Source organism: Salmo salar, chromosome ssa22 (assembly GCF_905237065.1).
Source record: "Salmo salar chromosome ssa22, Ssal_v3.1, whole genome shotgun sequence".
In the NCBI taxonomy this organism is placed as follows: Eukaryota; Metazoa; Chordata; class Actinopteri; order Salmoniformes; family Salmonidae; genus Salmo; species Salmo salar.
The window spans coordinates 40,485,966-40,504,225 of record NC_059463.1 but is presented as its reverse complement, the minus strand read 5'-3'; the positions used below and the strand labels follow the sequence as shown (position 1 = coordinate 40,504,225).

General features: G+C 45.0%; 1 protein-coding gene across 1 annotated transcript in view; it reads right to left on the bottom strand.

Moving 5' to 3' along the window:
- LOC106583501 (pleckstrin homology domain-containing family A member 6) overlaps nt 1-18,260 on the bottom strand; it is a 201,901-nt gene that overhangs the window by 161,693 nt on the left and 21,948 nt on the right. The window contains exon 2 of the mRNA XM_014167754.2: nt 8,016-8,127. The gene's annotated coding sequence lies outside the window, so the exon portion shown is untranslated. The remainder of the gene's footprint in view (nt 1-8,015; nt 8,128-18,260) is intronic.

Here is an 18,260-nt window from a genome sequence, read left to right as displayed (position 1 = left end):
AAATGTGTTTATGTTAATTAACGGTCAATTACCGTCAGTACGACAGTTATTTGCTTGACAATCACCGGCTGACAAAATTTTGTGACCGCCACAGCCCTATATGCGGTCGTCTCAACTTCCTTTTGCTGGAGACAGGCACTCACCCAGTAGTCCCTCTGAATACACATACACACACACAGGGGGAAACACACACACATACTGTACACATACACACACATACACAGCTGTATATCACTGGTGTAAAAGAGCAGTTCTGGTAAGTGTTGTAACACCATGTGACTCCTCCTCAGTGTGAGTTCTGTTCTCTCCTTTAAGAGGTCAACATTGACACCCTGTGGCCACACTACTGTACATGTCAGTGAGACAACATGACATAGTAAGCAGTGTAAATACACAACATCGTGTGTGTGTTTCATGTAGGTCTTTTTGCCTGAAAAGGTTGTCATCACCCACTTATTCCCCAGCCACAGGCCATCATGTTGTAACAAAGTAACTGTCTTCTCCTCTCCGGTGGTGGATCCTTTTCCTGGCTGTTTATTTTCCCTCCACAGACGGATGCTGGCACTAAGACCGCACTCAGTCAGCTGTATAAGGAAATAAGCAAACAGGAAACCACTCACCCAGAGGTGGCGCTCCTAGTGGCCGGAGACTTTAATGCAGGGAAACTTATCAGTTCTACCTAATTTCTATCAACATGTTAAATGTGCAACCAGAGGGAAAACATCTTTAGATCACCTGTACTCCACACACAGAGACGCGGTCAAAGCTCTCCCTCGCCCTCCATTTGGTAAATCTGACCATAATTCTATCCTCTTGATTCCTGCTGACAAGCAAAAATTAAAGCAGGAAGCACCAGTGACTCGGTCTATAAAAAAGTGGTCAGATGAAGCAGATGCTAAACTACAGGACTGATTTGCTATCACAGACTGGAACATGTTCCAGAATTCTTCCGATGGCATGGTGGAGTACACCACATCAGTCACTGGCTTCATCAATAAGTGCATCGAGGACGTCGTCCCCACAGTGACTGTACTGTACCAGAAGCCATGGATTACAGGCACTGAGCTAAAGGGTAGAGCTGCCGCTTTCAAGGTGCAGGACTCTAACCCGGAAGCTTATAAGAAATCCTGCTATGCCCTCCGAGGAACCATCAAACAGGCAAAGCGTCAATACAGGGCTAAGATTGAATCGTACTACACCGGCTCCGACGCTCGTCTTATGTGGTATGGCATGCAAATTATTACAGACTACAAAGGGAAGCACTGCTGCGAGCTAGCCAGTGACACAAGCCTACCAGACAAGCTAAATCACTTCTATGCTCGCTTCGAGGCAAGCAACACTGAGGCATGCATGAGAGCATCAGCTGTTCCAGACGACTGTGTAATCAGGCTCTCCGTAGCCGAAGTGAGTAAGACCTTTAAACAGGTCAACATTCACAAGGCTGCGGGGCCAGAAGGATTACCAGGACGTGTGCTCCGGGAATATGCTGACCAACTGGCAGGTGTCTTCACTGACATTTTCAACATGTCCCTGATTGAGTCTGTAATACCAACATGTTTCAAGCAGACCACCATAGTCCCTGTGCCCAAGAACACTAAGTCAACCTGCCTAAATGACTACAGACCCGTAGCACTCACCTCCGTAGCCATAAAGTGCTTTGAAAGGCTGGTAATGGCTCACATAAACACCATTATCCCAGAAACCCAAGACCCACTCCAATTTGCATACCGCCAAAACAGATCCACAGATGATGCAATCTCTATTACACTCCACACTGCCCTTTCACACCTGGACAAAAGGAACACCTACGTGAGAATGCTATTCATTGACCACAGCTCAGTGTTCAACACCATAGTACACTCAAAGCTCATCACTAAGCTAAGGAACCAGGGACTTCCTGACGGGCCGCCCCCAGGTGGTGAGGGTAGGTAGCAACACAACTGCCAATCTGATCCTCAACACTGGAGCCCCTCAGGGGTGCGTGCTCAGTCCCCTCCTGTACTCCCTGTTCACCCACGACTGCGTGGCCAGGCACGACTCCAACACCATCATTAAGTTTGCACACAACACAACAGCCTGATCACTGACAACGACGAGACAGCCTATAGGGAGGAGGTCAGAGACCTGGCCGTGGTGTGCCAGAATAACAACCTATCTCTCACCATAACCAAGACTAAGGAGATGATTGTGGACTACAGGAAAAGGAGGATTGAGCATGCCCCCATTCTCATCGACGGGGCTGTAGTGGAGCAGGTTGAGAGCTTCAAGGTCCTTGGTGTCCACATCACCAACAAACTAAAATGGTCCAATCACACCAAGACAGTCGTGAAGAGGGCACGACAAAGCCTTTTCCTCCTCAGGAAACTAAAAAGATTTGGCATGGGTCCTCAGATCCTAAAAAAGGTTCTACAGCTGCAACATCGAGCGCATCCTGACTGGTTGCATCACTGCCTTGTACGACAACTGCTCGGTCTCCGACCGCAAGGCACTACAGATGGTAGTGCGTATGGCCCAGTACATCACTGGGGCTAAGCTGCCTGCCATCCAGGACCTCTACACCAAGCGGTGTCAGAGGAAGGCCCTAAAAATTGTCAAAGACCCCAGCCACCCCAGTCATAGACTGTTCTCTCTACTACCGCATGGCAAGCAGTACCGGAGTGCCAAGTCTAGGACAAAAAGGCATCTCAACAGTTTTTACCCCCAAGCCATAAGACTCCTGAACAGGTAATCAAATGCCTACCAGGACTATTTGCATTGTGTGCCACCCCCCCCCCCCTCTTTTACACTGCTGCTACTCTCTGTTTATCATATATGCATAGTCACTTTAATTATACATTCATGTACATACTACCTCAATCAGCCCGACTAACCGGTGCCTGTATATAGCCTTGCTACTGTTATAGCCTCGCTACTGTATATAGCCTCGCTATTTTTTTTTAACTTAAAAATCGCGCCGTTGATTAGAGCCTGTAAGTAAGCATTTCACTGTAAGGTCTACACCTGTTGTGTTAGGCACGTGTGACAAATAAACTTTGATTTGATTTGATCCTCCTGGTATTCAACCGCTGCCCTGACAAAACACACACCATCTCTCTCCTCCTCTCTCCTATTTCCTCCTCCTCTCTCCTCTCTCCTCCTCCTCTCTCCTCATCACTCCATCCTCCTCTCTCCTCTCTCCTCCTCCTCTCTCCTCCTCCTCTCTTCTCTCTCATTGTCCTGACTCCTAATCAACACGTGGTTTAGGTCTGAGGACATTCTGAGTGTGTGGCTCTCAGGAGTCAGTAAGACAACCAGCAGTGCTCTTATATTGTCTAGCTGCAGGCTAATTCAACTGAAGACCTGCCACAGTTTAAAGAGCAACTGTAGGCAATAAACAACTTCTCTGATAGGCATTTTCTATGTGGCATCGATATTAGTCAGAAACATTTATTCTAGTGTCACAATTGACTACAATGTGTAAATAGGTTGATTTTGGTCATAAAGTCAGTCATGTGCAAAACAGAGATTTGAGAGAGATTTTTATTTTTTATTGTATGTCATGGAATGAAGGGTACAGTAATAGTTTTCCTTGGGTTAGGTTTATTTCAATCCTGCCCAACAGCCCACAGCTGGCAGCACCCAAGTAATCATCAATTCAGAGGACAGCTGCCCACGAACCGATCGTGATGCCCATGGTGAATTTGGTTTGACATTCAATATCCCTATGGGGCTAGTTAGGGACCATCAGTTAATTAGACAATGTACCTGGGACAATATTTTAAATGCCAATAGCTCCAAATTTCAATGACTTTAAAACTTCAAACCAAAAAGCATTTAATGAGACAACTAACAGATGTGCAACATGAAAATATTGTCTGATTTACATTGTGTAATTTATATTTGGTCCCTAAATAGCCCCAGAGATAGGCTATCCAAAGTCAAATAAACCTTGCCACGGTTGAAGCTAATTGGCGAAAGAAGTTGGCTAGCTTGCTAGCTAGTCTAGGCTACTTCCAAACAAGACCTGGTCAAACTGTTTAAGTTATCTAGAAAGGTGAGGGACTAACTGTGTACTGTTTTGGCAGAGTGAAAGTACAAACACTTACCACCTTCGAACACACACACAAGAGACACCCACATCAAAGCATGCCTCCAAAACCCAAATCTGGTTCTCAGTCGCATTTTCTACTGAGGAGAATTGAAAACGAGGCTCAATCAAGAAGTTCAGCCCACCTTTAACTGCAGCTCTTTGGTTTAGCTCTTTCCCACATCGTACCCACTTAACCTCTCCCACTCCCCCTACCCACTCTTACCCACCTAAAGGCTTTTTCAGAGCCCTCTTTCAGGAGGTTCTATGGGAGATGTATGAGGAGGCTAGACCTGAGCTAGGGTGCATCCCACATCAAACCCTATTCGCTTCTGACCAGGGCTCATAGGGCTCTGGTCGAAACTAGTGCACTATGTAGGGAATAGGGTGCCATTTGGGACGCAGACCTAAACTCAACCCTAGAGGGGTTTATATATAGAGAGGTTGGGAAATGACAGGAAAGCCAGTCAATAATCACTGCACCTCTATTCTCCCCAGCTCACTGCTCGCTTTGTTTGGTTAGACCACTCAACCACTATGGGCTGAACCAGAAGGGCTTTGGATGAAAACATGGGCAGCAAGTGATGCCAAGAGCTCTTTTTACGGGGATAAAGCACAGCAATAAGTCAAGTGGTACTATCTAAAGAACAACGGCTGCTGTCCCCAATGTGGGTTTGTTGTCAGCTCCCCTCTCTAAAAGATGACTATAGAATCTGAATCTGGCTGAGCAGCAGAACATTCTTCCAGAAAATGAAGATTTTAATTGGTCTTTCAGGAGCTGGTATTGGGACATTTGGGCATTGGTGCCCTCATGGAAGGCATTCCCTCACACACACATACTGAAACACAGGCACATACACACAGACACAGACACAGACACACACACACACACACACACACACACACAAAAAAACACAGAAGGCCTCTATTCATGGGAGCGACAAGAGCAGTATTCTTCTTCCTCTCTGTCATCCATCATCTCCCAGGTCCTAGGTCTTTGTCTGTGTGTCCTAACCTGGACAAGCTTAGACCACCAGGCTACCCTGCTGCCCGGGCAACCTCTACTCAGTGCCAAGATCACCAGGTTGGGCATGGTCTTGCCAATCAGCAGCCAAACCATGGAGCCCTGACTGGCCTGTGCCACCACTCCTCACTATATGACCATGCTAGAAAGGATGGAAGTATGGCGCTTTCTACTGACATTTTTTTTTTTAAATCACCAACCCTAAACCCTAACTTTAGATCCTTACTGCTAACCAGCCCCTAACCCCCAATCTTAAATGAAGAACAAAAAGCTCAGGATACTGCTAAACAATTCAGAAAACATAGAGATAAAAATGGACTACTCCACTTAAAACCAACTTTCACCAGTAGAACAACCACTGCAATTACACTCTAGCTACGCCACTGATAACACTCCCACCCAGATAAGTCCCAGACCAGCCAAATGCTCCTGAGTGGAGCAGTGGTCTAAGGCAATGCATCTCAGTGAAAGAGGCGTCACTGCAGTCCCTGGTTCGAATCCAGGCTGCATCACATCCGACTGTGATTGGGAGTCCCATAGGATAGCGCACAATTGGCCCAGTGTTGTCCGGGTTTGGCTGGGGTAAGCCATCATTGTAGATAACAATTTGTTCTTAACTGACTTGCCTAGTTAAATAAAAAATGTATTAAAGTCCTGGTCCTCTGGCTCTGAGGAGTGGTTAAGGCCATAGCGACATTAAACAGTGGCACTGTCAGGGGGTAATCTGAGACCCCACCCTGCTTTCATCCCCTCTGTAGAGCCTCTCTCTCTCTGTAAGGATAATGGTGGCTCATGGCTAGCTGCCTCTATAGAGCCTCTTTCTCTCTAAGGATAATAGTGGCTCATGGCTAGCTGCCTCTATAGAGCCTCTTTCTCTCTAAGGATAATAGTGGCTCATGGCTAGCTGCCTGACGCTAATAAGCACCTTAGTATTTCCTCTCAGCCTATATATATCCAAGCAATTAGCAGGCTACAACTAACACCAAGATAGATGCAGGGGAAGTCCTCAAATGAGAGAGGAAGGGAGAGACTTACATGAACCTTTTTTTTCTCGAAAAACTGAAGAAAATTAACCCCATATAATGATGATTGCTGACTAGGAAGATTGGGGTTTTATTGGTGCGTGTGGAACTTGGGGTTAGCGACCAAATGCTAATCTGAAGGGTTAGGGATAAACAATTAGCTGCCTTGATAGCATCCAAATGAAAGGGACAGCATGTGGGTTGTGTGTTAGCCACAGAATCATTGTTAAGAACATTAGCGATGGAGTGTTGTTGTGCTACTGTTGCAGTGCTAGCCAGATTGGAATGAACATAAGCACAAGCACACAACCCCCCCCCTCCCCTCACACAGACATACACTGGCTTTCTCAACCAAAACCACATGTTGAACTCAGTTTTGACTGTAGTAAAAAAGCTTTTGATAAAAACAGCCTAGCAAGTAGCCTAGCCACCTGATAAAAGAAGGAAAGGAGAGAGTAGACCATGGCTGTTTAAAGACCTGATGTGGTTATAGGTCCCAGACTCAGGGTAAACACTACAGTAAATCTGCATCCCAAATGGCTTCCTATTCCTAATATAGTGCCCAGGGCCCTGGTACAAAGTAGGGCACTATGTAAGGAATATAGTGCCATTTAGGACACTACCTAAAGCAGACAAATGAGAGGGACACCTGGTACTACACTCCACACCTGCACACAGGCTGGGCCCTATTCAATAATAATAATAATCACTAACCAAGCTTCCAGCAGAGGACTAAAATAACACTCACACAGTCCATTGGAAAGCTTTTTGCAAACAAGGTTTTTTCTGTTTGGTTAAAACTGCAATATGTAACTTTTTGGGTGACCAACTAAATGCACATAGAAATGTGAGTTATAGATCAGTCATTCTCATTGAAAGCAAGTCTACGAAGCGGTAGATCTGTTCTATGTGCGATATTTCTATGCCTCCTGTGCTTCAGTTTCATCTTTTACTTCCAGTTTTGTACACCAGCTTCAAACAGCTGAAAATACAATATTTTTGGTTATGGAAAAGATATTTCACAGCGGTTTAGATGGTACAATGATTCTCTACACTATACTTCCTTGTTTTGTCACATAAACTGAAATTTGGCGAACTATTCGAATTTTAGCAACCAGGAAATGGCGGAGCAATTTCTGCATAGTGCACCTTTAAGTAAATTAATGCAAATATGTGTCCTTGCAGGAAATTAGGAATGAGGTTCTTGAATTCTCCAGGAAACTGGTGAACAGTTGTTTTTTACCTTAAACTGAGTATTCTTGTTTGTGTTGTGTATTGTTATGTGCTTTGCGTGTCTGCTATGCATGTCCTACGTAGCATAATGTGTCCTCTATGTAGTCAATTAATGTTTACATAAGGATTTTGATCCCTTGGGAGATAAACCTGCCTCCATACATCAATCAGATTACTACCATCACCTACCATCTAGACATCTCATGTCTGCAATCACACCTACACACTCCTGCACACACACACCTACAGTTACCTCCTCAACTCACACACTCATACACACACACACAGCAACTGTACCCCCACTTACACTCACACACAAACTTTCTGATGCACATTTTGTACACATCCATCCAAATCTAAATACAGTATACACACACACGCATTCACACATACACATAAGTTCACTAGTCACACCCTACAGGCATGGTTTCCTTTCTCCCTTCACATGAGCAGCACTCTGACTGCACACGGTACACAGAACACACTTCACACGCACACTACACGCACACACGCACACCCCAGATCAGAGAGCATGGCTACAGGGAAATAACAGAACAGAGGGAGAATTGCAGAGAGATGAAAATAAAAATAAATGAGAAGCCTTCTCTTTTCTACCTCCCTTTTATCTGTCTCAGAGCAAAAAAGAATGAAGAGCATGTGCTGTCCATACCTTGCAGTTTCCTTTCTCTCTTTTCTGTCTGTATCCCTCCTTTTCTTTGTGTTCTCCTCAGTGAGTCTGAAGTCTTCCTCTTAGTAATCTCCTACAGCATGGAGAGGCTTGGCTGGAAGGGGGCGGAGGAGAGAGAGAGAGGAGAGAGAGAGAAAGAGAGTCAGTCAGTCGGCACAGAAGCTGGAGAATGGAAATCTGCAGGGCAGAGGAGAAACACGAAACCACCAGTGGTCCTGAAACAATGATCCCTCCCTCCCTCTCTCTCTTTTCCCTTTCCCTCCCTTTTACCCCCTTCGCTCGCTCGCTCCCATCTTCTCTCCCTTTTTACCGCTTTCTCTCTCTCTCCCCTCTCTTCTCTATCTCTCTCCCCTCTCCCTCTGTCGCTCTAATCACCCTCATTCTACTCGTCCTTTTCCTCCAATTCTTAATCTGATCATTTACTGGAACTTATGTTCATCTCTCCTCTACCTTTCACTCTGCCCTTCTTCTCTCCCTCTTTTCTTTCTCTTCTTCTCTCCTCTCATGCTCCTTTCCTTTCCTTTTCATCCCCATCTCCCCTACCTGTCTCCCTTTATCCTTGTCATGTCCTTCCATCTTCCTCACGCCTACACCTCACCTTTCCCCCACCTCCCTCCCTCCCTCTCTCTATCTGGCTCCCTTTCCCTCGTTTCAAACTGAACCCCTCCCTTGGTCGTTTTTTCTTCCTACAGTTTGACCAATAACAATTTATAGACTTTAAACGAGTTCTGCATTCTCCCTGGAGCCTGCCAAAATATCACCACCACTGTAGGCTCAAACCAGACTCGATATTTCACAACCAGAGTGTGTGTGTGTTGTATTCAGGGTTGTTAAACTGGAGGTGTTAAGGTGAGTCAGTGTTAGTCAGAGGCTGATGCCAGACACATGTGTGTTGAGGGCGCCCACAGGTAGAGAGAGAGAGAGTGAAAGAGAGAGAGGCTAATGGATCACAAATATCTTGAACTGTGTTTGTATTGGACTGGACTGCTTTTCTAAAGCAGTTTTCAATAAAATCAAATCTGCATCCAGTTTCACTCCCGGGGAGTTGAGACAGTTTCCCTCCCGGGGAGTTGAGACAGTTTCCCTCCCGGGGAGTTGAGACAGTTTCCCTCCCGGGGAGTTGAGACAGTTTCCCTCCCGGGGAGTTGAGACAGTTTCCCTCCCGGGGAGTTGAGACAGTTTCTCAAGATGTGAATTAGAACACAACCACACACTCGTACATACAAACACATTCACACAGACACACATTACATGTACACAGTGTCATAAAAGAGAAATATCAGTCATACAGTTAATTCATTAGAGAACATGTTGTTCTCACGTCACAGTTGTTTTTCACTACATGATACTGTAGCTACAGTATGTTGCAGGTTGTGTGTGTGCTTGAGCGTTCACTCAGAAACTCCTCTATGTGTGTGTCTAGTGACTCCACTCACTGATGCCCACAAGCCAAACTGACAACGACAAATATAGTTATAACCAAGATATAATCTCTGCTGTAGTTCTATGTATGTAGTTAACCTAGATATAATCTCTGCTGTAGTTCTATGTATGTAGTTATAACCTAGACAAACTCTGCTGTAGTTCTATGTATGTAGTTATAAACTAGATATAAACTCTGCTGTAGTTCTATGCATGTAGTTATAAACTAGATATAATCTCTGCTGTAGTTCTAAATATGTAGTTATAACCTAGATATAAACTCTGCTGTAGTTCTATGTATGTAGTTATAACCTAGACATAAACTCTGCTGTAGTTCTATGTATGTAGTTATAACCTAGATATAAACTCTGCTGTAGTTCTATGTATGTAGTTATAACCTAGACATAAACTCTGCTGTAGTTCTATGTATGTAGTTATAACCTAGTCATAAACTCTGCTGTAGTTCTATGTATGTAGTTATAAACTAGATATCTCTGCTGTAGTTCTATGTATGTAGTTATAAACTAGATATCTCTGCTGTAGTTCTATGTATGTAGTTATAACCTTAGATATAAACTCATGCTATATAGGTTTACGTTCCTGTTTTCTCTGAGAAACATTCCAAGTTGATAGATGCAACACAATTACATCACTCACATTACACAGCTACACAACACCATAACAGCGTGATCAACCTCTTTCTCCGGCCTGCAGGCAGGTGAAACTGAGAGGCTAATAGGTCAAGGGTTAAGTGATAACAGACTTTTTTATGAAAACATACTGCAGCCTGGAAAACAGGAGCTAGAACCCACACACATCACATGCATGCAATCGTACAGACACACTCACGCGCACGCACACACACAAATACCATTTCTGTTGAGATAATTCAGATTATTTCATAGTCAGAAAGTTCATCTAGATGTAGAAGTTGGAACTATCTGAGCTAAATATAAATGCTGGTCAGTGTAGTAGTCAGTGTTTCATTACTAGGAACTCCTGCTAGAATAGTGTAAACCCATACACCATCACATCTGGATGCACAGTGTAGAACACTAAGTCTTACACCAGTAGTTTACAATCACACACTTGCATGCACACGCACACACCTAGACACATACACCTTCACATGTTCATATGCAGCAGCCCTGAAGTCAATAAACTTAGCATGTGCTTTGTTCTGAACAGGCCTGTTGTTCTTGTTCTCTCCCTTTCTCCCTCTCTTCCCTCGCGCTCGCTCTCTCTCTCTCTCTCTCTTTGTTCCTTCCCACTCTCCACCCCCCTCTCTTGAAGGTGTGTCAACAAAATTGCTACCTTAGTCTTCCCCTCCTCTCCTCTCTACCTGGCTGTGGTAGACTGTAGCGAGAGTATAAAGGCTCCATTCTTCACTCTTCAGGTGGGGACTAAACCATGATCACTGACACCGACACCTGGTTTGTCTCAATAGTCTATGGTGGCTTACTATCCGTGTGTCCTCTCCTGGTCTGATAGAATTCAACAGGTTCAATAACAAATCTCCAGCCTCATTGCTTTTACCTATAAAAACTATTTTGAGGAGTGTATAGTATGTGTGTGTGAAGAGGAGAGACACGTGGGGATGCGTAGAGATTATGAACCACCCAGTACAGACATAAACACACACACACATTTACATACACACTGACAGCTGACACATATGCTACATATATCATTAACCACACACTCTTAGAAAAAAAGGTGCTATCTAGAACCTAAAAGGGTTCTTTGACTGAACCTTTTGAAGAAGCCTTTTTGGTTCCAGGTAGAACCGTTTTGAGTTCAAAAGAGCTCTACCCCAAACCAAAAAGGGTTCTCCTATGGGGATAGCCGAAGAACCCTTTTGGAACCCTTTTTTGTAAGAGGGTATTCTGTATAGAGGATTTGGTGTTCTGACCTTGGGCATAGGCACGGGACATACATCACATCGAACATGGGGAAGATTTTCAAAAAACACACACATACTGCTTTCTAGGCAATGACAAACACACGTCCTTGTAAAAAAATATATTTTGGTGAGAGATGGGGGAACAGGATACCCTGCACCCACATTACACAACAGACCACAACCAAAACTTGGTAATTAACTACAATGACCATAATCCATTACATGCCTATTACATGCCAATTTGTCCGGTCGGTGTGGGACAGACACGAACAGAACGCACGATTGAGAGAGATAGAGAGCAGTTGCTTTGTAGGATATCTCTACCTGAAAAGACATGTTCTTAGTGATTGACAGCTCAGCAGTCATAAAATAATGCCTTATTTACTTTGAAGTGTGAGGACAGACGCTGGGAGACGAGAAGCAAGTACAGGGAGTGAACATTTAATGAATAACGGACATGAAACGAAACAAGGACAGCGTCTGGAGAAGGGAAACATAACAACAATAATGCTGACACGGGGATGAAACTGAGGAATAGACAGATATAGGGGAGGCAATCAAAAATGTGATCGAGTACAGGTGAGTCCAATGAAGCGCTGATGGGGGTAATTATGGTGACAGGTGAGCATAATGATGGGCAGCCTGGCACCCTCGAGTGCCAAGGGGGGGAGCGGAAGCAGGAATGACAGTACCCCCCCCAACTGGGTGAGACCGATGGGCCTGCTGAGGCGTGGGAGCCCTACGGGCCAGCTGAGGCGTGGGAGCCCTACGACCCGGCTGAGGCGTGGGAGCCCGACGAGCCGGCTGAGGCGTGGGAGCCCGACGAGCCGGCTGAGGCATGATGTGGGATGGGAGCGTGCCGAGGCAACCGAGGCAAGGAAACCTCTCAAGCCAGCTAAGGCGTGGAAACCTGACAAGCCAGCTGAGGCATCCCCGGTTCCTTCGGCCGTGGCACCCGGACCCAACATCACCAACCAAAAAATAAAAATAAATACTCCCTGATGCTTCCAATATGGTATCAGCATTCTGTGAGGACAGACGCTGGGAGACGAGAAGCAAGTACAGGGAGTGAACATGTAATGAACAACGGACATGAAATGAAACAAGGACAGCATCCCATTTCACCTTTATTTAACCAGGTAGGCCAGTTGAGAACAAGTTCTCATTTACAACTGTGACCTGGCCAAGATAAAGCAAAGCAGTGCGACAAAAACAACAACACAGAGTTACACATGGGATAAACAAATGTACAGTCAATAACACAATAGAAAAGTCTATGTACAGTGTGTGCAAATGTTGTAAGATTAGGGAGGTAAGGCAATAAATAGGCCATAGAGGTGAAATAATTGCAATTTAGCACTAACGCTGGAATAATAGATGTGCAAGTAGAGATACTGAGGTGCAAAAGAGCAAAAATAAATAAAAAATAACAATATGAGGATGAGGTATTTGGGTGTGCTATTTACAGATGGGCTGTGTACAGGTACAGTGATAGGTAAGATGCTCTGACAGCTGATGCTTAAAGTCTCCAGCTTCAGTGATTTTTGTAATTCCTTCCAGTCATTGGCAGCAGAGAACTGTAAGGAAAAGCGGCCAAAGCCAGGGCTTTACCTAGCAAAGACTTATAGATGACCTGGAGCCAGTGGGTTTGGCGATGGATAAGTAGTGAGGGCCAGCTGACGAGAGCGTACAGGTTGCAGTGGTGGGTGGTATATGGGGCTTTGGTGACACAACGGATGGCACTGTGATAGACTGCATCCAGTTTATTGAGTACAGTGTTGGAGGCTATTTTGTAAATGACATCGCCAAAGTCAAGGATCGGTAGGATAGTCAGTTTTACGAGGGTATGTTTGGCAGCATGAGTGAAGGAGGCTTTGTTGAGAAATACGAAGCTGACACTAGATTTCATTTTGGACTGGAGCTGCTTAATGTGAGTCTGGAAGGAGAGTTTACAGTCCAACCAGACACCTAGGTATTTGTAGTTGTCCACATACTCTAAGTCAGAACCATCCAGAGTAGTGATGCTAGTCGGGCGGGCGGGTGCGGGCAGCAATCGGTTGAGGAGCATGCATTTAGTTTTACTAGCATTTAAAAGCTGTTGGAGGCCACGGAAGGAGTGTTGTATGGCATTGAAGCTCGTTTGGAGGTTTGTTAACACAGTTGTCCAAAGAAGGGCCAGATGTATATAGAATGGTGTCGTCTGCATAGAGGTGGATCAGAGAATCACCAGCAGCAAGAGCGACATCATTGATATATACAGAGAAACGAGTTGGCCCGAGAATTGAACCCAGTGGCACCCCCATAGAAACTGCCAGAGGTCCGGACAACAGGCCCACCGATTTGACACACTTAACTCTATCTGAGAAGTAGTTGGTGAACTAGGCGAGGCAGTCATTTGAGAAACCAAGGCTGTTGAGTCTGCCGATAAGAACGCGGTGATTGACAGAGTTGAAAGCCTTGGCCAGGTCAATGAAGACGGCTGCACAGTACTGTCTTTTATCGATGGCAGTTATGATATTGTTTAGGACCTTGAGCATGGCTGAGGTGCTCCCATGACCAGCTCGGAAACTAGATTGCATAGTGGAGAAGGTACGGTGGGATTCGAAATGGTCAGGGATCTGTTTGTTAACTTGGCGTCCGAAGATTTTAGAAAGGCAGGGCAGGATAGATATAGGTCTATAACAATTTGGGACTAGAGTGTCTAGTAATCAGGCTAGTAATTGGGGTTGCAACAATTTTGGCGGATAATTTTAGAAAGAGAGGGTCCAGATTGTCTAGCCCAGCTGCTTTGTAGGGATCCAGATTTTGCAGCTCTTTCAGCACATCAGCTGTCTGGATTTGGGTAAAGATACCAACAATAATGCTGACACGGGGATGAAACTATGGAATAGACAGATATAGGGGAGGAAATCAAAAATGTGATGGAGTACAGGTGAGTCTCATGAAGCGCTGATGCGCGTAACGATGGTGACAGGTGTGGGGAGCGGGAGCAGGCGTGACATGAAGAACTACTAAAATAGGGATTTTGTCAGACAGCATATGCAGTAGCTCTATAGAGATGAGATGAGATGACTTGGAATTAAATAATAAAGTAATCAAATAAAACAAATGTAATATACACAACAACAAATATTAATGGCTTAAGTTATAATTAGTAATGGGCTGGTACTACCATTGTTTTATACTGTGTTGTTACAGCATTCAACCCACATAATGCATAGTGCATTTGATTCAATGTTTAAAAACATAATCAAAACCGAAAACTGCTATTATTTTTTAATAACCAAACCAAAACCGAACCAACCTCAAAAAGCACTAATCGCTCAGCACTAAATACTACTATTGTAATACTTTGACTGCAATACTACTACTGCTGTACTACTACTGTAGCAATACTACTACTGTAACACTTCTGCTGTAATACTACTACTGTAATGCTACTGCAATACTATTACTATAATTCTACTGTAATACTACTACTACTGTACTACTATGCATTGTAATATGAACTCATAGACGGAGGGAGATGGAAACTTCTATGGTCATCCTGGTTCAAAGTCTACAGCCTTTCTGAAAACATACTTTAGCAAAGGCTTTTTATGCAATACTTTGGTCTGTGTGCGTTTGCCAAAAGTGCCAAAGAGGGCTGTGTATAAATCTACATATTAATGAGCAGGGTGTAGTTGCCAAGCAACAGTCGTCACCTTGGAGAGCCCACACCCACTGATAGGCACTGGGTTGGCACTACCCTGATCAGAGCTTGTGTGTGCACTCATGCAAATGTCTCTCTCTCCATCCCCACCTCTCTCTCCATCTTACCAGAGAAACCTTCTCTATGAGACCAGGGACATTACTAAATGAGGCCAGAGCAGTGTGATGTGTCTCTATGGAGCTGATTGACATTTACAGTACATAGAGGGACAGACATGGCCTCAAACACTGGGAAAGGCTGAATCTGACTCCTTTCCTCTCAGCCTTTCCCACGACACTAACGGAGGATGGACTGGATACAACTGGATTATACAGCAGGCGGAAAGAGAGGGAGGGAAACAGAGAGAAAGAGAGAGGGAAAGGGGGGGAGAGATGAATACAGAGAGAGAGAGGAGGGAAATTGAGAGTATTTAGCTTGACAGAACAGAGGGTGAGACAGGACAGGGAAGTCATCTGGCAGTGATGCTGTGTTGACCCCTACGACCCAGCACTGAAAGGTCTTCTGGGAAGATGATTGGAAGCACCATTGTGTCCTGAGAGACACACTGCCAACAGTTATCATCCTATTAATAGCTCTGTCGCTCTCTCTTTCTCTCTCTCTCCCTCTGCCTCCCTCTGTCCCTCTCTCTCTTTCTGTCTCTCTCTACTCATTCTCTTTCTCTCTCTCCCTCCCTTTATCTTTCCACGTCTCTCGGTATGACATTTTATCCTTCTCTCCCTTTTTCCTCTATCCTCTTTTCCTATTTTCTGCTCTCCCTCTCTTTCTCCCTCTCTTAGCCTCACTGTGGGCCGTAGGGGAATGAGAGATGTCATGACTGATCAACCCCTCCCTCAAAAAGCTAGACTTACCACTAACCCTCTCCCCAGCACTGCAATAGCTTTTTTCAAGACTCCCAAATGCACACACAGCCACAGGCCTCTCATTTTTTTGTCATGACTAAACTTTAATTATTTCCTCTCATTAGAGTCAAAGGGTTAGCATTAGCAGGCCAGATTAGCATCCAGTCAGAAGGTTCCCTCCCAGTCAGCCAGCCCATTAGTCCCCGCCATGGCAGCTCCTCTGAGGCGATTACTGCACTAGGCACGCAATCACAGTAAGCCGGCAGAGGAGAGAGAGGAGAAGGAGGGGGTGAGGGAGAAGGGGAGAGAGAGAGAGAGAGAGAGAGAGAGAGAGAGAGAGAGAGAGAGAGAGAGAGAGAGAGAGAGAGAGAGAGAGAGAGAGAGAGAGAGAGAGAGAGAGAGAGAGAGAGAGAGTGGGATAAATAGATGAAATAAGGGTATGGTTCCACTTCTCTTCCTCTGGGCCGAGTGAATGTCACTGTCAGACTGTCAGAGAAGTCCCGCTAAGGCTGCTGACTGACTGGCCCCAAACTTTACACACATGTTATTACATAGACATTACATCGGTTCGATGTCACTCTCTGCCTAGTAACAAGCAGAGGAGAGGGAACTGGAGGAAAGGAAGATAGAAGGGACTGAGTGGGTGTGGAGGTGGAGGAGAGGATTCAGGGAGGATAAGAGGAAAGGGGGGATGACTAAATGTTACTGCAGAGTCGCCAGTGCTGTTTTTCTCTCCCTTCGCTCTATCTTCCCCATGTTTGTCTCTCCTCTCCTCCACTACTAATCAAGCCTCAGTAAGCTGTATGTCACCGCTTCACTCCCTGAAAGGCTGTCTGTCACCACAGGAACGAGCAAACAGGTGTGTGTGTGTGTGTGTGTGTGTGTGTGTGTGTGTGTGTGTGTGTGTGTGTGTGTGTGTGTGTGTGTGTGTGTGTGTGTGTGTGCACGTGAAGGGGCAAAAGGAGGGATTCGTTTCGACTCAGGGAGGCTGTCGATGACACAGGTGTAGTGTAAAAACATAGACACCACAGAACAAGAAGAGATTCAGCTACGTTCATTACTGGACATATTACTGAAAATATACACATATATACAGCTTCCTCCACTGGAGAATAAATAAACATTCAGTTTAAAATGCATGAAAGACTGAATGCTGTATCTCAAACTAAAGCGAGCCATTAGATTTCACTCACTGCAGATGTCAGATGACACAGTGTTATGGGGGTGGGTAAAGAGAGAGGTGGGAACAGGATACCCTCCACCCACAACACATAACAGACCACCATAACCAAACTCACACTGCATAGTAGAGAAGTCAACGGACCAGAGTCCAGATACAGTGAAGGGGGACGCGCTCTGCACCATAACAAGGCCAGGGACACGTACACAAACACATGCAGGAACACACACACTTACACACCCTGATTACATAAGCCCCCCTGCTGAGTGGAGACGCAGGATCAACAAGGAAGAGGCCTGGTTCACAAAATGTGGAGGTCAGGGATAGAACACAGTAGCATCACATTTCACAACCCACTGCATTCAAACAGTAAGTGTGTGTGTGTGTGTGTGTGTGTGTGTGTGTGTGTGTGTGTGTGTGTGTGTGTGTGTGTGTGTGTGCATATTATTGTACCACAGTCCACAAGCTCTGTTTTAGTGCCAGCTATCTTCAAGCTAAATTCCTTTGCATGCCAGTTGAACCCTTATAAGGCTAAACAACAAATCTGTCTGTAATATCCCAGAGACTCTACTTAATAACAAACCCACTAACTGATCTTTCTAAACTGTGTTGTAACAGCAAGACAACCCATCATTGATCGTCATAATCACAAGTCACTAAGTTACACAATCGAAATGGCGTTGCGTCACAAACAATCACATTTAATTACAATGACTTTGTTCTGTAAACAGATTATAAAACTGACCATACAAAACCACAATGTTCAGTAGCGGACCATTTCCCACAGTAGGCCTAAAGTAGTTACATTTCTCCTAACCCCAATGCGTAGTTGCAATGCCTTTCCCAATTCATCACATCTTTACTTACCCCTGATTTCACATCAAAGGAATACAGAGAGGTGAACGCTGTTCTTCTTGCCAAACCAGTGAGAGAAGAGGAGCATGGGAGAATTGAGCCAAGAGGATCCTATAGACGAGATGGAGTGAAAAAGTGTCCCCTCAACCCAGCCCTCTACTCTCTGCTGCTGACGCGTGTCTATATCCTGATTCAGGCTCTCCAGTTGCATACATTCCCCCTCTCTATTGTTTATCTGTGTCAGCCACTGTGTGTCCATTGTGTGTCAGTCATGGTTGAGTAGCAGGGAGAACAGGAGAGAATAGAACAGTGAATG